The 22788-nt window shown below is 35.9% G+C and overlaps 1 protein-coding gene across 1 annotated transcript in view; it reads right to left on the bottom strand.

Annotated features, from left to right (window-relative positions):
• The window catches only part of LOC127880864 (guanine nucleotide-binding protein G(i) subunit alpha), a 75188-nt gene that overhangs the window by 30996 nt on the left and 21404 nt on the right, over positions 1 to 22788 (bottom strand). The window lies entirely within an intron of this gene.

The raw sequence follows: 22788 nt of genomic DNA on the forward strand, positions 1-22788 counted from the left end.
GATACCTTGTACAAAGACATTCACCCCTTGGGAGGATTGGTGGGGTCAAGGTAAACTTCACTGAATTTATGAAACAACTTGAGTGACTTACTTAAGTTTTCTACAAAATAACACAGTATCAACAAGGCATTTTTTTATTGCATCATTTTCATAATAAAAGCTGCGCCATGAGCGCATGATACGCCCGTCGTTCGCCAATGAAGTAGTAAGGTAATAAATAACCCTTTGAATCATTTTTTTACTTCAGTTTATTTGTATTTGAATACATGGTTTATTTTATAAGTACATGAGCATGGAAATAACGAAATTTTGACGAACAAAGTCCCATAACTCTGGAACGACAATTCAGAATTCCGTCAAAAACGAAAGGGGATCAGGGTTTATCAATATTAAGATTGTGTTGAAATTTGAAAAAAATCCATCGAAGGATATTTGAGCTACAGTAGGACATTCAATGAAATCACGAAATTTTGACGAACAAAGTCCCATAACTCTGGAACGACAATTCAGAATTCCGTCAAAAACGAAAGGGGATCAGGGTTTATCAATATTAAGATTGTGTTAAAATTTGAAGAAAATCTGTCAAAGGATATTTGACGTAGCGTACGACATTAACAGACGGACGGACGGACGGACGGACGGACAGACAGACGGACGGACAGACGGACGGACAGACGGACGGACAGACGGACGCGGGGTATACCATAATACGTCCCGTCATAGACGGGCGTATAAAAATTGCATAATAATTGATAAAGTAGCGATTTATTTATTTGTGAGACAAAAGAATTTTATTCCAATATCTCCAAGTGTGCAGAGTATGAATCAAACTTCTGATTTATATCTGATTGGTTTCATGATGGCACTACCATCTAAACCAGTTCAAAACATCATGTTTTCTAGGTTTGTCTCTATACTGTATTTAAGAGTACTTGGTTTGTTTTCGCAGATGGCGTGAACTGTGCATTGAAACATTATGATTGCGAATTAACAGTAGTCTGGGATGTCCCCTCTCAAAAGAACAAAACTCCATTAAGTAATGATCAGGGCTCTCGCTAGGATTTTAAAACAGGAGTCCATGGACTCCTTCCTTGGAAAAAGTAGCAGTCCAAAAGGAAAAAGTAGGAGTCCAGTTGTATTTTGCACACATCTTTAAATTTTCAGGGAAAAATACAGTACAGGCACCGTGTACTTAAACAAAAACACCTGTCCGCGGTGTTCACTTTTCCCCAATAGGTGACATTTCGCGGGGGATGGACATGCTACTGACCGCGGTGTTCAGTGAACACCAGAAATCGTCGCGATTGCACGCTATTGTAAACGGGAACACCCGTGATCACCGCGATGATTTTTTTCCAAAGTGTCTAGAACCCGTGTTTCTTATCCCTAAATGTTATATAAGCATGTGAACTATTAATTATTATGTTGGTCAGTACAAAAGGCCTATAGAAAACCGCCAACTGCGTCTTTGTTTTATTTCCCAAACAAACACCGAAAATCCAATATCCTATGTACATGTATTTCGAAACACAAACATTAGATAAGCACGTGTGGTCTGTCAAAACAATGATTGTACATGTCAGCAAATATATCGAAGAAATTCTCGTAAATGATATCTGAAACGGGACTTGCTTTAAACATTTACAATTACGATATTTATTTTCCTAAGATTTGCTGAAAACAAATTAAAACCAAACAAATGTACACAGACAACACAAAATATAAATAATTATGACAAATTAAATTAAAAAACGGTTTTCGAAAAATCGCTTTAACTTTCTCCCGATTTCCAGAAAATGACTTATACATGTTGAATGAAATCTAAATATAGATGACGCTGTTCATTGGTCGTTATAAAAGAATATTCATGAACTGTACACGGCACTTTATGTGCAATCAGATACAGTAAGTTTGCCCCCGTCAAGTTAATGTGCAAACTATAAATGCTGCACGTGCTTTCTAACACCCGATATATTGCGTCTAACTCGGATTATGAACCGTTAGCTCCACCCATTCTAACATTTCATTCAACAAAGTTATCTCAGGTGTAAATGAGCTTGATATTGATTGGCTTAGCTAGCATGCGCACTTCCAAAACAAAAAGGTCACACCTGGTCGCTTACTATGGTGCAGACCGGGTTTCGCTTTTTGTTTAAATGCTTATGCTGACAATGAAACCACATTGAAAAACAGTCCGGATTTGAATGGCGGACAATTTTGGTACATTTCAGCTGCTGGATATGGCGCAATTTTCATATTTGTATACATTTTTATTGCAAAAAAAACGTGCATATCAGGGACTCTGGATTGGTTTGGGACATGCATCCTTTTTCAAATTTATGCGTACAAATACACATAATTAAGCGTTTCCGAGAGCCCTGATGGTGGGCTAAAAATTGTTGAAAAACATTTCAGTTAATTATTTTGTTTCACCTCTCCCCCCCTCCAAAACAAAACATTTACAAACTTTCAGTCATTTGTCCCACCTTTTACCCTATGTTGCCAAACACAAAAAAGTCACACAGTATTTCTTACACATTTTCCTGTCAATCAGTCAACATTTCAACCAGGAAAATAAAATCTATATTTAATGTTCTTTATTATCACCTTTGGAGCTTGTTGGCAGGTAGAGTTCACATGGTATGACAACAATCTAACGCCTACCACAAATAATTGACATGACGCCTTATCAGTGATCGCTCCGCCCGCTTAATCACGTGGCTCAGCGGGAAGAAAACCTAGACAAGCTAACACCAAAATGGCTTCTTTGTCTATAGACTGCATATAGATTTACGCGATATTCACGGATGATTTTATGGTCCAGGACTTATTTAACACCATATTACACTTGTAAAGGGGTTGATGCCATTTAGTTATTCTGCAAATGCAACAAATATACAATTAAAGAGAAGATCAGCTATTTATAACGGGTAAATCGGTACATTAAACACGCTCTCAAACGCTTGCGCGCTTACCAAAATCGAACCCGTTATTACCTGTAATGGTGGTATTTGCAATAAATTAACACTTCACCGGTATTTACCCGTGTTATTAACAAAATTATTACCGAAACATTCCCCCCTACCCGTGTATTTGACACGAAATAGCGCTTTATAACTGGGAATTTGGTGAAGTTTTACGCGCTTTCTGACGCCGGCTGGGTACCTCAATCCCACATGTTATTGCGTTTAAAAGTGATATTAATCATATTAAACATTGCTTATGGGACATTTATCAATCAATATAATTTAAAGCGCAAAAACAAAACAGTAAGTTTGGACATTGTCTGATATAAATTAGCGTTGTACGAAATGGAATACGGTCAGGCTTTTTTTTAATAAATTAAAAAGGCTACCAATATCAGACGCAGGTACCGACTTCCCCGAAGTTACCGCATTTATTGGTTAACTAATATCAGTACTAATAACTCTTTTACAATAGCCTTTATCGATACGTCTTTATTAAAATAATAACAAAATGGTTTTCACTTGTTTCTGACACACACAGAAACACGATTTTTAACGGGGATTTCGTAAAGTTACACGAATTGGGCACCAAAATTCTCAATTATTTTACATGCACACGTGACATAATACATACTTAATAATGCATAGTTATTGCTTATATGACATTTCAAGTTTGTGAAATAAATTAATGTTCTATAAAGGGGATCTAGGTAATTCTTGAAGCTTCCACTCATCACTCTTGTCAAGACCGCATTGCCGCGTTGGAAATGGTATAAATTTAATTCATCTAACTTATCTTTCTAAATACCAAATGTCAGAGTTGCATTAACCCTTTCTACACCGTTTTTGCCATATTTCATTTCCGTTTTTTAATCCGAACAAAGCGATCATAGATAAGGCGTCATGTCAATTCTGTGTCCTGTATCATGTCGAAAAACACATGTACACATTATGTGGATACTTGTTCATTTTATTGCAGTTACCAGAATAAACACAGTCAGATGTACTTTTAACTTAAGTAAAACTTATTGTTTGCTTTCATTAATGATTTCCTTAGTATTTGATACAATACAAAAATAAAATTACGGTTTGAAAGATATATTAATAAATTAATAATCTACATCTAAACAAATGATGTCAAATTAAAGGAAATATGTGAAAATAAGGCCTGAATAAGATGTGTATAATTATTTGTTTTGGCGTAGCTGTTCAACCCAGCTTTTCACCATAAATGACCTTTCCATAAGGCCAGCAGACCCGAATATATACACTCCATTCATTCCATTGGTTGATTTGAGCACAATCCCACGGAACATCAGCAACATCACCGTGTCTTTGCAGTATAGGATATAGCATTGAACAGTGTAGGGACTAATCTCTGCATGTTCATATAAAATGTAGACACTCATTTTTGCCTGATTAAAATTACGCATGGATGGTAAATTACATCCCAAAGACTTTCAGGATCAGAGTGTGTTCAGTTAAATTTATCATCAGGGGAAGACGGAAATGCACTATTAACCCATTTATGCCTAGTGGACTCTCACATCCTTCTAAATTGGATCAATTCCAATATTAGGGATGCCTAGTATATTTATTTCTATATTTAGAATACTTCTTACAGAAATTCCTTTAAGCAAACAGCGCAGACCCTTATGAGACGCCGCATCATGCCGTGTCTCATCTGGGTCTACGCTGTTTGCCAAGGCCTTTTTTCTAGACGCTAGGCATAAATGGGTTAATAAACACCTTATGTTGATATTAAACAGCAGGCTTTTTCCGCTCCATTTTGGGAATACGCCACACTGGAATTTTGGGAATTTCGCGTCGTGAAAATCCCCATTTTGGGAAAAAAAATATTCGCAAAATTGGCTCAATTGGGAAAAATTATCGCATGTAAATAGTGTTTCTTATATTTCAAAGAAGCCGTTAACTGGTAAATAACGACTATTTTGATAATTTATTATTAAAATTTTACAAAGTATTATGAACATGTGAGATAACTGCAGGTTTTTTAATCTGAATTTGGGGAAAAGGCCTGGCCTTTTTTGAGGTGAAAAAAAACGTGCGAAGCGCCGGATTTTGAGGAAAATAAGGAAAGTCTTAAATAATAATAACATATTTTACAGTCTTTAAAACAAATTCAAGGCAACAGATTCTTAAATTATGCAACACTTTCTATTTTCTACACCGGATCAGGTTAACTTGTATATTTTAAGGTAAAAAAAAAAAAAAAAATTTTTTTTTTTTTTTTTTTTTTTTTTTGGAATTGGGATTTTTTTTTTCAATTGGGAAAAAAACTACCAGATTTGCATTGGGAATGGGGCCGAATTTCGGACCCGTGGCATGGGGCGGAAAAAGCCTGAAACAGTAACACAGTATTGCTTTCAATATATCAAATAACACGAATAATTGGGAAATAAATCAATGAAAACTTATTGGCAAAGGCCATGTGTCTCGTATTGTGTGACAAAGCTACTGAAATAGTAAAGTGTCCATGATAAAAAGGAAATCGTTTTATTATAAGCCACTTATGTGAGATGTAGGCGGTCGGTCTGTCTGAAAATCTTTCCTTCAAGCCAGAATAGGCTATCTTACTTTGCCAGTTTGCTATAAATAACGAAGTGTGGCTTCAATTTTCTATTGGAAAATATCGTGGTTTGATGTTCCATTTACAAAACACAATAAGATTTTTAACGACCCGCATCATGTGAAAATGGATCTAATGCAATATGCTGCCAGTGAACTCCAGCCCATGCAGCCAGCGCATCCCCCAGTGCCCCAGATAAGCTGTGTATCTGCGTATTTCACCCAATCAAATTTTGTAAAACCCCAAAGAAATTCATTAATATGCGTATTGAAAATGCAACCAATTTGACTTTTACGCAAATTATTTAAATTCGATGCGTACAATATATGCATCGATCGAAAATGCTTTGCACAATTTCGGTATTTTCACTTTGGAATAATTATTGTACCGTGGCGACATTTATTCATTTGAAAGTTAGCAAGCGCCGGAAAGACAGAGGAGGAAAAAGTTATTGAAACACTATGCAGACTAAATTTCATAGCAAATAAAGCCCCTGACCAAAATATTTATGACATGCATGTATTTGTAGAGCATCTGTAGTTTCTGTTTCTATCACAATGTGAAATAATAACATTTCTAAGCGATGTAGAGAGACATCTGGGAATGTTGCGCCTAAACATCAGTTGATCGAAAACTATTTCCAACCTTGTAGGCAATAGTGCTGCAACAATACGCCAAAAAGCGTATTGCAATATATTGTCAGTTCAAAAACACGTATTGCAATATATCGCAATATATTGCAAACTTGTAACAGAAGTATAACTCGCTAATAACCCAATAATCCCGTATATTCCAGTTTTAAAGCAAATTCTGGTAAATATTTACTATAAAAGTGCTCATGAATAACAAGAAACACAAACATTCACCAATTTTCTTAAGTATCAAATACATTTTTGCATTTGTTACTATTTAAAGATGTGATGAAATAACGTCCAATGGGGGCGTTTTTTCCCACTGAACACATGTAAATCGCCTGACGTGATGTTCCCGTTTTTATAAAACACAAAATACACCCACACTTTCCATGCAACGTTCTGCGATGTCTGCATAATTTTCGATCATCGCGCCCTTTTTATTGAGACAAAGGATAAAGCACTTTTTATTTGACGCTATAATTTTTATTGTCGCATTAGCATTAAAATTCGGAAGTGTGTTTCTGAAATTCAGATTACAAATTTAATAATGCTCATTTCAGAATCGAACGAAACAGTTACAGTTTTGCGTAATTAATTCAACGATAATTTGTTCAAAAGCATCAAACGAATGCTCCCATGTAACAACGCTACTCCGTATAATAGACTTTTTAGAATGCTATTTTTATGTAACAATTTATTTTTACTAAACACCACTTTGTTTTGTTTACCTTGATATCATTATTTCGGATGGCTTTTCTGGACGAAATGTAGATAAATTTTTGTAAAATGTTTGTACCGGTATGATGAAATCGTATCGCAATACAATATGTGGATTGCGTATTGCAATATATACCCATATCCCGGTAAATTGTTGCAGTACTAGTAGGCAAGAGCCAATGTGTGCCGAATCATTTGTGTGCTCGATTTTGTTGGAAACTGTGTACACATTACACACTTCATTAAAAAAAATAATGCATTTTGGGATCTGCTCCGTTTGCTTTGGGATCGGGATTGGGACTTTTTTACATACAGGGGTGTGATTGAGGCGAAGTCAGAGGGGAGGAAAATTCTGTCGACTGATTTTGACTATGCGAATCGCGCGAATAACGCAATGGCAAACCTTAAAACAGACATTAAAATAAAACATACATTAAAATAAACAATTTCTTGAACTTCATAACACTATTTCTTTATGAAAACCTGTTTAACTTCACATTTCACATACTGAGGATGCAAAGAAAACAATATTTACTGTGATCAAAAACAGCAGTTGTTCAATGTATTCACAGTAAATGGACTTATCTAATTAAATATCAAATGGGGAAAACATTAATAAATATAAACAAACACACTTGAGTGTTCTTGTTTAGTTAATGATGTATTAAACTGAGTAAAATTAAAATATTTTTATGTGTTTACCTTTTAAAATCTTGCATTTCACATCTACAGTTCAATGCTATTTCAGTTAACTGAACAGTGTGACAAACATAATAAAGCAGAATATGCATATGAATCTGATTACACACAGATCCACTAACATAAAAATCAAATCATGTATGTCTATTTCCATTTTCAAACGATACTCTTCTAAATTGTTTTACTTCGCAAGTAGAGTGAACTCCAATTTGCAAACACTGGTTTCCGAGACACAAATTCACTGCGCACATTTGTAAAAAAAATTATGTGTTGCTTGTTTCTATAACGCAGTCTTCATCGATGACAGACACATTTCATTTATCCTATCTAACTCTATGATGACAGTCGCTAATTCGATTGATATTTGTCATTTGGATAAACTTAATTTTCGCTTTGCAACTGCGCCATTTGCAGACAAATCAGAAAAGAAACTCCGAACGCATTTAAAAAGAACGATTTTAATTGGTAGATTTGAAAACAACAGCCAATGACATCGCTCGTTTCAAATTGCTTAGGCAGAATCTACCAGTGTACTATGCGGAGTGATTTCGCGAACCGCGGATATTTCGGGCCGCACATAAAAGACGTCTGCGGAATTGGATGTACCCCCTCTCCCCCCCCATTTTTTTTACAAATTTACGCGAATCTCAGAAATGACCTCCAAGACGACCCGATCCGCGGAAATCCGCGGAAAAATCACACCCCTGACATAGCAGAAACCCCCTGTTATGATTTGAACACATACATGTACACGTCAGAAGAATCATAGCTAACAAATTACAGTTAAATTATAATAAATAAATTTCAGGTAATAAAAATGTTTCACTAATTACAATTAAGTGATGTGAAATTGAGTTGAGTGTATCAATTATACTTCTGTGACAAGATTCTTCCAAGTGTGAACAATGAATGAATCACACAGTTCCATCAGCCAACACCCAACAGCTTCCACAGTGGAAAGCGGATGACAGATTGAACACTCCACCACTGTAGACCTAATTAATCACCTTAATGTGATGGCATTATGTGAAGAATCACATGCCTTCATACATACTTAGGCCATGCCAATTTACCTTCTCAGGCTGAGAGATTGAATAATTCCTTAACACTAATAATAACAACATAATTAAGTGGTGGTTTATAGAGAAATATCAGTGAATTAAAACTGATAATTTCATTGTTTCAAACAGTGGAAATTATCAGTGAAAATTATCGACAATTTTTATTGTTTACTGTGAAATGACATCATTTTTTGACGAAATGACGTCATTATCCCAGCGAAATTGTTTAGTTAAGCTCTTTAACAATATATATAAACTGTGAAAAAACTGGTCAAGGTTATACTTCAAGGTCAAAGGTAAAAAAATATAATCAAATCAAAGCAGAGCAATAGGGGGCATTGTGTATCTGACAAACACATCTCTTGTTTTTTTCATATTTTACAATAATTATTTTATTGTACTAGTATAGCAGATAGACGTCTCTATCTTAAAGATCTCTGAGTTATTGACGTCCACACAAATAGGAACAAGAAGGCCATAACAGCATAACAAATGTTTGACGGACAATAAATGCTCAAAAGTATAGTTCTGCAAGGTACATTGCATTCACAGATCCATACTAGTCTAGTTCTGCAAGGTACATTGTATTTACAGATCAATACTAGTCTAGTTCTGCAAGGTACATTGTATTCACAGATCCATACTGTGTGTGGGAACAAATCCTACAATAAGAGGCTTGAGAGCTCTTGAATTTCTGGGCCGGCTTCTAGTAATCACACACACTGAAGAATTGTAATCAAAGAATTTATAATTATTCTGTAAGTACTACATGTAGTTGAAAGTTGCTGTATGACTACAAAACATGATACAAATAAAGCATATTGATTGACAGGAGCATAAGTCCTCAGACTCTGCATTGGTAAGTTTTGAACCAGACTTGCTAAAGGTTAGATTCGCAGTTTCATATACATTGTACCTATATCAGGGCTTTCCTTTGACCCGAGCTCTCAGGTTTTGACGCTTGAAAAATACAGAAGACCCTATTTGACTCGTGAGAAAATTACGTTATGCGTAATATTTGACCCGGGGGAATATACCGTCTTGCGTCAACGAGATCAAAAGTTGTTAAGACAAAGCGATAATTGGCTTTGGGCAGAGTATCTCTTTTGGTAGACGCTAAATGTTATCGCCCGTTTCCAATCATTGAAGCACACGTCCACCCAGTAGGAGGAGTTTGGCCCATTGCAAAATCTAGTAATGACCAATTAAAACACTGCTGGTTTGATGACGCGTGTACCAACGTTCCATTATTTATCTGAGCATTTGTTATCAGCTGTTTGCAGAAAAGACATGTATTAAACCCATCAAAACAGAATAGACTCACCGCGTCAGTTTTAAAAATATCCAATATATAACAAGACTATTGCCAAGCAATATATGTCCCCTACCGGCTCCACCATTGTCAGAAATTCCACCTTTGTCAGAGTTTTTTTGTTTGTTGCCATAGCAACCAGAATTTTTGACATGGGAACAAAATGAATGACATGCATAATGTCCCTATTGCCATCTATCCATGTTTCAAGCTTCATGAAAAAATATGAAGAACTTTTAAAGTTATTGCAGTATCCAGAAAACCACTATTTTCAGCAGTATTTCTAGTCTATTTGTTGCCATAGCAACCAGAATTTTTGACTTAGGAACAAAATAAAATGATGTGCATAATGTCCATATTGCCATCCATCCATGTTTCAAGTTTGATGAAAAAATATTAAGAACTTTTAAAGTTATTGAAGGATCCAGAAAAGTGTGACAGACAGACAGACAGACAGATGCACAGAGCGAAAACCATAAGTCCCCTCCATATCCACAATAGACTGTAAAGCATATTTTAAGAAATACTTCCACAATATGTCAGAATGAATTTCCAAAGCTGAATACACAACACCCAACCCTGTTTTACTTCATGTTTGCTCCGTTCAAAGACGCGCAAAAGTTATGCATGCTGTTATGTACTGCCTACAACGTCATATTACACGCTTTGCATCAGAGCTGCTAAAAATAACCATAGAACCATTATAATTGACCTTGTGGCAAAGTCACAAATTTGGATGCCGCATGTGCTTATTGATTACAACATAGGCATAATAATTGATCATTTGAGACGGCATAGAAAAACGGCTTGTTTGTCGCATGTCTTCGGTGAAGATGGCAAATGAAATAATTCGGATTTGAGCCCCCCAGGGTCGATTTTGAGATGAATGTAAATTCGATGAGTTAGTTTAAGGCGGGGGTATTTATTTCTGATTTTTTTATGGTAAGCCTCTGGCACTGACATGAGCAGTAATTGACGAAACATCTTCGCTACTTTTCGAAAACCGTACCATTCTACGAACGTTGCTAATGTCCTCCATCTATAAAATCTCTATTAGCAAAGTAAAGCACAGCAATATCATATTTTTAAATAATACATGTCAACCGAATTATATATTGATTGCATGTTTGCTAGGTTACTTATGACTGGCTTTCATTTTCTGCAGTCAAACAAAATGCATATTTTAATTCATGTGCAAAAGACGTATCTCGACATGTTTTCGGACAGTTGTTTTCGGATACGGTATGGTTCGTCGATTTTAATTTATTTTCAACAATCTTTATAACATTTGTATAAAATGACGAATACACATGTGGTGTTATGGATGGTCTGATTGATAACATTTCGCATTGTACTCACGAGAAATTGCACATAGAAAGAAAATAAAAATTAACAATAAGCTAGGGCTTGAGGGGCTCTGCCCTCTATTTCCTTTATCCTACGGTCTCAGACTCTCTGCTTAATTTTCCGGATTTCGAATTTGGGACAATTGACACCCCTGATACATATTATGTCAGTACTAGTGCGTGTGTTTTTTTCCGTATTGATTTCACTATGCTCACAATGTTTGTTTACATTGTCTTTTATTGACTGGAATATAAGAAATAAATGTTTAGATATTTGTTAATTTGTTGCTTTTTATATATTATATCTAAGTAATTTGCTTAAAGTACAAAAGATGATTGACTCTCCTTTGTTATTATTATGACTCATACAAATTTGATTTTGACTCTTGAAAATATGGTCCCAAGAGTCATAGACTCTTGAGATTTCAGGTCTAAGGAAAGCCCTGCATACATGAAGGGACCTGGGCATGAAAGTGAACAATAACATGGTCTTAGTTGCAAATAACAATATACAAGAGGGCCAAGATGGCCCTAGTTTGCTTACCTGAGAGGAGTCGGTTCATTCAATCTTTACCAAACGTCAAACTTGACCTAGATATTGTCCAGACAAATAACCTGGTCAAATTTCATTATTATTGTACCAAAACTCTGGCATATGGAGTGATTTTGTTTTTGTAAGATTTGACCTGGTGATCTATATTTTGAGTTGATCCCCCTTACCAAACATCAAACTTTGCTTACAAAAATAAATATTATGACCAAGATTCATAAAATCTGAAACAAAATTGTGACCTCTTGAGTGTTTACAAGGATTGTGTATAATATAATGCAAATTTGGACGATCTAAAGGCAATAATTTTGGCATTAATTATGTGATATATATAAAATCAATCTTTTCACCAAGTTTCATGATGAATGGGCAAAAAATGTGACTTCTAAAGTGTTCACAAGCTTTTTTTACCATATCAATATGAGAAAACTGCCCCCCCCCGGCAGCCATGTTATTCAACTGATCGGAACCATTTTCGAACTCAACTCTCATATCAAGTAAACAAATGTTCTGACCAAATTTCATGAAAATTTGGCCAAAAATGTGACTTCTAGAGTGTTCACATGTTTTCACTATATACATATAGAAAAAAATGCCCCACCCACTGGCGGCCATGTTTTTTCACCGATCAGGACCATTTTCGAACTCGTCCGAGATATCAATAAAACCAATGTTTTGACCAACTTTTATGATGATTGGGCAAAATTTGTAACTTCTAGAGTGTTTACAAGGTTTCTCTTTACCCAAATAAAGAAAACTGCCCCGCCCACTGGCGGCCATTTTTTCAACTGACCGCAAACACTTTTGAACTCAACCAACATATCATTAAGACAAACATTTTGACAAAGTTACATGAAGATTGGGCATGAAATGTGACTTCTACAGTTTTAACAAGTTTTGTTTTTTTTACCTAGTGACCTAGTTTTTGACCCGGCACGAACCAGTTTCAAACTTGACAGAGATTTCATTGGGACAAAGCTTCTGACCAAGTTTCATGAAGATCAGACAATAAATGTGGCCTCTAGAGTGTTTAGAAACAAATGTGGACAGACGACGGACAAAGACCGGTCACAAAAGCTCACCTGAGCAATCAGGTGAGCTAAAAAAGTCCACTTTGATAGTTTAAATGATAGTATTTATTAAAATAAACATGTTAAATAAAATATTTAGCTACTTTATAGTACTTATAATTATGATATCTTAATTCCAGACTTATTCATTTTCTGCACACGATTAGTAATGTTTGAACTATTTTAACCTTCATTAGACCATGTTTAATTCGCTTCACTTGCAAAACAACCCAGGACATTGTGCACAAAAGAAACACCTAAAGCCTTTGTTAAGCCATTGAGCTATGTAGATTGTTAAGCTGGTCTTTATAAGAGAGAGTTTGAACACCGTACCATATTCTGTATTGCCTGCATCCTGTTTTGGAGTGATGCTCTTAAAAATTGGATACATTTGTCATAAACGTGTACCAATGTACAAAATGAACACATAGTGATATACTTTACAATGGATATTGACAGTCATTTACTAAACAAACAAAATGGACACTTCATGTAAATTATGCCTTTCAAATCTGCTAGTGCTAGAATTATTATCCCAACGCTTTTTGAAAAGCAATATTGTGGTTATCTCCGCCGTCTGTCCAGTTGTCCGTCCCTCCATCTGTCCGTCCTGGCCACTATCTCCTCCTACACTAGAACCTTGAAAGTTATGGGGGTTGGGATGGGGCCGGGTAAGAGATTTTCACTTATTGTTATGCCCCCGGATCGATAGATCAGGGGTATATTGTTTTTGGCCTGTCTGTCTTTCTTTCTTTCTGTCTGTCATTCTGTCCCAAAACTTTAATCTAACAGTAAAGTTTTGCAATAACTTTTGCAATATTGAAGATAGCAACTTGATATTTGGCATGCATGTGTATCTCATGGAGCTGCACATTTTGAGTGGTGAAAGGTCAAGGTCATCCTTCAAGGTCAAAGGTCAAAAAAAAAGTGGCGCATTAGGGGGCATTGTGTTTCTAACAAACACATCTCTTGTTTTAGGTTATTTTACATTAACCTCTTCATTTCTACACCCATTTACTTCAAATTGATACTGAACCTCTCTTCTGACAATACGGTCAATCTCAACTATGCATGGCCCCATTACCAACCCTGGGGCGCCCCGCCTACATAGACCACACCCACCCAAAATTGCCTTTTACTATAATTTCTTCCTTTCTACACCGATTCACTTCTAATTGATACTGAACTTCTATAATGACAATATGACAATACAGTCAATCTCAATTATGCATGGCCCCATTACCAACCCTGGGGCGCTCCTGGGTCAAACACGCGGCGTGGGGATACACGTTGGCCTCTGCCGCGCCATTTCTAGTTGTTGATATTCTGAAAATCTGCATTGTTTTCAGTGACAATATTACCAAGATTTAAACTGGCTTGTATTCTGTATAAAAACAGAATTAGGTGCAAATGACTGTTACAACTCATTTTGATTATGCCACATCTTGTTTGTTGTTGCAAGAAGTCTAGTTTCTTCTCAGATAGAAGACCATCAAAGGCATTCCAGTCCTATTTTTCTACATTGCAAAATAACTAAAGAATCTATTACAATAATGTTGCAGCAACTGCATTAAAAAGGTCATACAAATTGATGAGATAGACACATTAACACAGGCTCTACTCAAAGTCAAACAAGAAATATCCAGGTTGTTAAGGAAGCAAATCAAGTGGGGGACCCACATCTGTGGTTCTAAACCACTTCTGATAGGGACAGGTTTTGTTTTAATTAAATACAAACTGGATTTGCACTAAGCAAATCATTAAAAAACTGCCACCAATCTTTAAACCCTGCTAATTTTTAGCTGCAACTTGTACCAAAAGTGATCTTTCATTGTTCACTATGTCATAATGTATTATTAACTCCTAGTGGAAAACAGTGCCTTGACAGCATTGTAACTCAATTAATTGAAGTTACAGGAAGTATGATGCTTTGACATTACCCATATCAATGTCCAATACACACCCACTCAAACAGTGAATACTGCATGTACCGCACAATTTTACAACCTTAGACTTAGTTGTATTTATCATTGTCCTGGCCAGAAAAATTAATATGTCCAGCAAAATGACAGCAGTGTGACTGTGCATTTATTACTATCGAGAGGTCATGTGTATGAATATGGTAGCTACTGAGTTGACAGGATGTATGATAGTTATATGTATACGTCATGTACATGATTTTATGCATAGCTGTAGTATATGTAAATGAATCATAGAACTTATTGTCCTTATCTATTTCATGAATTGTACAGTTTTGACTTTTTGCTAACAAATGGCATTGGAATGGAGAAACATTTTTAATTGTCTTTTCTTTGCTAAAATACAAAAAATGGAAATCTATGTATTTTAAACTTCCAACAAGGCCCATTCCCAATGGAGATCTATGTATTTTAAACTTCCAACAAGGCCCATTCCCAATCATTTGTTGGAGATCTATGTATTTTAAACTTCCAACAAGGCCCATTCCCAATCATTTGTTGGAGATCTATGTATTTTAAACTTCCAACAAGGCCCATTCCCAATCATTTGTTGGAGATCTATGTATTATAAACTTCCAACAAGGCCCATTCCCAATCATTTGTTGAAGATCTACGTATTTTAAACTTCCAACAAGGCCCATTCCCAATCATTTGTTGGAGATCTATGTATAATAAACTTCCAACAAGGCCCATTCCCAATCATTTGTTGGAGATCTATGTATTTTAAACTTACAACAAGGCCCATTCCCAATCATTTGTTGGAGATCTATGTATTATAAACTTCCAACAAGGCCCATTCCCAATCATTTGTTGGAGATCTATGTATTTTAAACTTCCAACAAGGCCCATTCCCAATCATTTGTTGGAGATCTATGTATTATAAACTTCCAACAAGGCCCATTCCCAATCATTTGTTGGAGATCTATGTATTTTAAACTTCCAACAAGGCCCATTCCCAATCATTTGTTGGAGATCTATGTATTTTAAACTTCCAACAAGGCCCATTCCCAATCATTTGTTGGAGATCTATGTATTTTAAACTTCCAACAAGGCCCATTCCCAATGGAGATCTATGTATTTTACACTTCCAACAAGGCCCATTCCCAATCATTTGTTGGAGATCTATGTATTTTACACTTCCAACACGGCCCATTCCCAATCATTTGTTGGAGATCTATGTATTTTACACTTCCAACACGGCCCATTCCCAATCATTTGTTGGAGATCTATGTATTTTACACTTCCAACACGGCCCATTCCCAATCATTTGTTGGAGATCTATGTATTTTAAACTTCCAACATGGCCCATTCCCAATCATTTGTTGGAGATCTATGTATTATAAACTTCCAACAAGGCCCATTCCCAATCATTTGTTGGAGATCTATGTATTTTAAACTTCCAACACGGCCCATTCCCAATCATTTGTTGGAGATCTATGTATTATAAACTTCCAACAAGGCCCATTCCCAATCATTTGTTGGAGATCTATGTATTTTAAACTTCCAACAAGGCCCATTCCCAATCATTTGTTGGAGATCTATGTATTATAAACTTCCAACAAGGCCCATTCCCAATCATTAGTTGGAGATCTATGTATTTTAAACTTCCAACACGGCCCATTCCCAATCATTTGTTGGAGATCTATGTATTATAAACTTCCAACAAGGCCCATTCCAAATCATTTGTTGGAGATCTATGTATTTTAAACTTCCAACAAGGCCCATTCCCAATCATTTGTTGGAGATCTATGTATTTTAAACTTCCAACAAGGCCCATTCCCAATCATTTGTTGGAGATCTATGTATTTTAAACTTCCAACACGGCCCATTCCCAATCATTTGTTGGATATCTATGTATTATAAACTTCCAACAAGGCCCATTCCCAATCATTTGTTGGAGATCTATGTATTTTAAACTTCCAACAAGGCCCATTCCCAATCATTTGTTGGAGATCTATGTATTATAAACTTCCAACAAGGCCCATTCCCAATCATTTGTTGGAGATCTATGTATTTTAAACTTCCAACACGGCCCATTCCCAATCATTTTTTGAGATCTATGTATTATAACAGGCTTTTTCCGCCCTATGCCACGGGTCCGAAATTCGGCCCCATTCCCAATGCAAATCTGGTTGTATTTTTCCCAATTGAAAAAAAAATTCCCATTAAAAAAAAAAAAAAAAAATTTTTTTTTTTTTTTAATTTTTTTTTTTTTTTACCCTTTTAATATATAAGTTGACCTGATCTGGTGTAGAAATTGAAAGTATTGCATAATTAAATTATCTGTTGCCTTGAATTTGTTTTAAGAACAGTAAAATATGTTAATGATTATTTAAGACTTTCCTTTTTTTCCTCAAAATCCGGCGCTTCCCGCGATTTTTTTCACCTCAAAAAGGCCAAGCCTTTTTCCCAAATTCAGATTAAAAAACCTGCACTAATCACACATGTTCATAATATTTTGTAAAATTTTAATAATAAGTTATCAAAATAGTCGTTATTTACCAGTTAACGGCTCTTTGAAATATAAGAAACACTGTTTTAAATAATTGACATGCGATAATTTTTCCCAATTGAACCAATTTTGCGATTAATTTTTTTCCCAAAATGGGGGTTTTCACGACGCGAAATTCCCAAAATTCCAGTGTGGCGTTTTCCCAAAATGGAGCGGAAAAAGCCTGTATAAACTTCCAACAAGGCCCATTCCCAATCATTTGTTGGAGATCTATGTATTTTAAACTTCCAACAAGGCCCATTCCCAATCATTTGTTGGAGATCTATGTATTATAAACTTCCAACAAGGCCCATTCCCATTCATTTGTTGGAGATCTATGTATTTTAAACTTCCAACACGGCCCATTCCCAATCATTTGTTGGAGATCTATGTATTATAAACTTCCAACAAGGCCCATTCCCAATCATTTGTTGGAGATCTATGTATTTTAAACTTCCAACAAGGCCCATTCCCAATCATTTGTTGGAGATCTATGTATTATAAACTTCCAACAAGGCCCATTCCCAATCATTTGTTGAAGATCTACGTATTTTAAACTTCCAACAAGGCCCATTCCCAATCATTTGTTGGAGATCTATGTATAATAAACTTCCAACAAGGCCCATTCCCAATCATTTGTTGGAGATCTATGTATTTTAAACTTCCAACACGGCCCATTCCCAATCATTTGTTGGAGATCTATGTATTATAAACTTCCAACAAGGCCCATTCCCAATCATTTGTTGGAGATCTATGTATTTTAAACTTCCAACAAGGCCCATTCCCAATCATTTGTTGGAGATCTATGTATTATAAACTTCCAACAAGGCCCATTCCCAATCATTTGTTTTTATTTTTCCCAAATGACTGCCCAATTTTTTGTTTGTAATAGATTTTTAAAATCGTGAATTTTTCTATCCAGCATAACTTTAAGTTGAGCCTTACTAAATATATATTGAAACTCTTTTACAGTACAGGCACAGTGTACTTTAACAAAAACGACTGTCTGGGGTGTTCACTTTTCCCGATGGGTGACATTTCACGGGGGCGGACAGGCTACTGACAGCGGTGTTCAGCAAACACTCGAAATCACAGCAATTGCACGCTATCGTTATCTGTATCTGTAGGGTATTGGAAACTGACTCAATCACTGAGCAGAAATAAGAAACGGGAACATCAGTGATCACGGCGATGACTTTCTTCCAAAGTGTCTAGAACCCGTGTTTCTTATCAGGGCTTTTTTTTCCTTCTTTGGGACCCGCCAAAAATCGGCCCTTTTCCCTCAGATTTTTTTCCCCTCAGCAGTTAAATTTTCCCCCAGACTTCATTTTCTTCCCATAAAAAAAAAAAAAGATTTTTTTTTTTTTTTTTTTAAACTTTAAATACATAAGTTAACCTGATCCAGTGTAGAAAATATTGCATAATTAAATTATCTGTTGCCTTGATTTTGTTTTAAAAACAGCAAAATATTTTGAATTGATTATTTAAGACTTTCCTTATTTTCCCCAAAATCCAGCGTTTCGCATGATTTTTTCCCCCAAAATCCGGCATTTTGCGCAATTTTTTTCCCCTCAAAAAAGGCCAGGCCCTTTCCCCAAAATCAGATAAAAACCCCTGCTTATCCCTTAATGTTAAATAAGCACTTGCACTATTAATTATTATCTTGGTCAGTACAAAAGGCCTATAGAAAACCACCGACTGCGTCTTTGTTTTATTTCCCATACAAGCACCGAAAATCCAATATCCTATGTATTACGAAACACAAACTTTAGATAATAGATAAGAACTTTAGATAAGCATGTGTCGTCTGTCAAAACAATAAGTAATTCTCGTATATGATCTCGGAAACGGGACTTGTTTTTACATTTACAATAACAATATTTTTCTTTTCATAAGATTTGCTGAAAACAAATGAGAACCAACCAAACATACACAGACAACACAAAATATAAATAATTATAACAAATAAAAAAAATAAACAAGAGCACCGCCTTGCGGGTGCAGACCGCTCATCTATTTTCTTTTTAAAGGTGAAGGGACTCTCATTTTCAATCACAAAGGAGGGAGGAGTGGAGTGAAGAGGGGTGTATAGTGTGGGGTTGTGGACATTTATTACATTATCTTCCAAAAAAGCGAAAAAAAAAAAAAAAAAAAAAAAAAATCCGGGGGGGGGGGGGGGGGGGTTGGGGGGGGGCGATGGGGGGGGGGGTTTGGGTGCGATGGTTGGACGGTATTTCAAACATAACCATTTTTAAAAAAAAAATGGGGGGGGGGGTATAGTGTGAGGGTGTGGTGGTAATTTGTGAGATGATCTTAAAAAAAAAAAAAAAAAAAAAAAAAAAAAAAAAATTAGGGGGGGGGGGGGTGGGGTGGGGGGGGGGTATAGTGTGAGGGTGTGGTGGTCATTTGTGAGATGATCTTAAAAAAAAAAAAAAAAAAAAAAAAAAAAATAGGGGGGGGGAGGGGGGGAGGGGGGAGGGGGGGGAGGGGACGGCACGGGGGATGGTTTGGGTGGAGTCTATTGTGGTATGTCAGGTAAGAGTAGTTTCATCAAAGTATCAATCAAATCTAATCATAAATAAAGAAGTTATGGCAATTTTAGCAAAATTTAATAATTTGACCTTGAGAGTCAAGGTCATTCAAAGGTCAAAGTAAAATTAAAGTTGCCAGGTACAGTAACCTCATGATAGCATGTAAGTATTTGAAGTTTGAAAGCAATAGCCTTGATACTTAAGAAGTAAAGTGGATCGAAACACAAAATTTAACCATATATTAAAAGTTACTAAGTCAAAAAAGGGCCATAATTCCGTAACAATGACAACCAGAGTTATGCAACTTGTCCTTTTACTGTACCCTTATGATAGTTTGTGAGTGTTCCAAGTATGAAAGCAATATCTATGATACTTTAGGGGTAAAGTGGACCAAAACATAAATCTTAACCAAATTTTCAATTTTCTAAGTATAAAGGGCCCATAATTCCGTTCAAATGCCAGTCAGAGTTACATAACTTTGCCTGCACGGTCCCCTTATGATAGTTCATAAATCTTGCAAGTATGAAAGCAATAGCTTTGATACTGTAGGAATAAAGTGGACCTAAACACAAAACTTAATCAAATTTTCAATTTTCTAAGTATAAAAAGGGCACATAATTCTGTCAAAATGCCAGTCAGAGTTACATTACTTTGCCTGCACAGTCCCCTTATGATAGTTAGTAAGTGTTGCAAGTATGAAAGCAATAGCTTTAATGCTTAAGGAATAAAATGGACCTAAACACAAAACTTAACCAAAATTGTCAATTTTCTAAGTATAAAAAGGGCACATAATTCTGTCAAAATGCATGCCAGAGTTATCTAAATTTGCCTGCCCAGTCCCCTCATGATAGTAAGTAAGTGTACCAAGTTTGAATGCAATAGCATTGATACTTACTGAGAAAAGTGGAACTAAACGCAAAACTTAACCAAAATTTTCAATTTTTTAAGTATAAAAAGGGCACATAATTCTGTCAAAATGCACGCCAGAGTTATCTAACTTTGCCTGCCCAGTCCCCTCATGATAGTAAGTAAGTGTACCAAGTTTGAATGCAATAGCATTGATACTTTCTGAGAAAAGTGGACCTAAACGCAAAACTTAACCGGACGCCGACGCCAACGCCAACGCCAACGCCAACGCCAACGCCAACGCCGACGCCGAGGTGATGACAATAGCTCATAATTTTTTTTCAAAAAATAGATGAGCTAAAAAATGACTTATACATGTTGAATGAAATCTAAATATAGATGACCCTGTTCATTGGTCGTTGTAAAAGAATATTCATGAACTGTACACGGCACTTTATGTACAATCAGATACAGTACAATAATTGTTTCAATATTGAATGAACTAAAAGATGATAATGACACAGCATTTTTGCCTTTTATTTATTCAGAGGAAATGCCAATTCCAAACCATTTGCGAGATACATGTGTACCCCGATACTTGAATGGTAATTCACTACGAAGCTTTTACAATGTTGTCTGCTTTTCGCAGTTTTTTGTGTTTAAATTAATACACCCACACCTATTTTCGTGCGCTTTTTGTCAAGACAAAACACCTAAAATTGCCTTTTAATATAACTTCTTCATTTCTACACCGATTTACTTCAAATTGATACTGAACATCTCTTATGACAATACGGTCAATCTAAATTATGCATGGCCCCATTATCAACCCTGGGGCGCCCTCGCCCACCCAAAATTGCCTTTTACTATAAATTCTTCATTTCTACACCGACTTACTTCAAATTGATACTGAACATATCTAATGACAATACGGTCAATCTCAACTATGCATGGCCCCATTATCAACCCTGGGGCGCCCCCTGGGTCAAACATGTGGCGTGGGGATACGCGTCGGCCTCTGCCGCGCCATTTCTAGTTTAAGATTGAAACTGAATAGTCAATAAGCACTTCTTTAAAACTTTCAACACTTTCTAATTATTGCAGATTTTGGCATGATCATAGCAAAAGGCAGAATGTTTCTGTTGAAATAAAAATTTCTCCCAAAGCTGAATGTAGGGCTACTTTTTTATGAAATAAGCTATTGACTTCCAAGATTAATTAAACAAAGTTCATGTTCCACCCCATCACTTAACATCTTGTTATCTACCAGGAAGTAAATATGCTTGTGTTTACAAACACTCCATTATCCTGACCAGCCATTATCAGTTATTTGATATCAGTTTGTAAGGTTTACATAACTGGTGGTGATATCTAGCATGGACTATTCCAGAGGGCTATTGCCACACTATCAGTTACCCCAAACATCCAACCCTGCCATGTTAATATCAATACCACAGCAATTTCTTGGCATCATTAAGAACTAGGACATGACAACATAGTCCAAGGAATCTTCTCGGAGGACGTAATAATTCGTGAACCAATTGTACCATAATTATCATAGCACTCAAAGAAATCTTTCATTCAAAGTTGTCGTTTTGCAATACATAGATTTTCTTCTTAATGAAGGAAAGATTCTTCAAACTTTAAACAGGGTTTGTCCATGGACCTATTTCTACCTGTCCCCCATTTCCACTTCACATGCCTGATGATGACATACTATAACTTATGATTTTTTCTACTTCTACTTTCATTGTTACTTAATGCATTCACAACAATTTTCTGTATTTCCCTCAATTGACTGACAAAGATCTATACAAGCCGGTACTGACAATATATCTTGATATAACAATCACTCACTAAGTGTCCACTGAGTCTGACATTCAATTTAAGTTTTGATCAGGCGTTTTGGTTACAGGTAATCACTTACTGCTTCCTGGCCTCTCAAAATCATCTAGATAACAGAAACTTTATAAAATGCTTTATCAATCATGAAGC

This window comes from Dreissena polymorpha, chromosome 5, assembly GCF_020536995.1.
Source record: "Dreissena polymorpha isolate Duluth1 chromosome 5, UMN_Dpol_1.0, whole genome shotgun sequence".
Lineage (NCBI taxonomy): Eukaryota > Metazoa > Mollusca > Bivalvia > Myida > Dreissenidae > Dreissena > Dreissena polymorpha.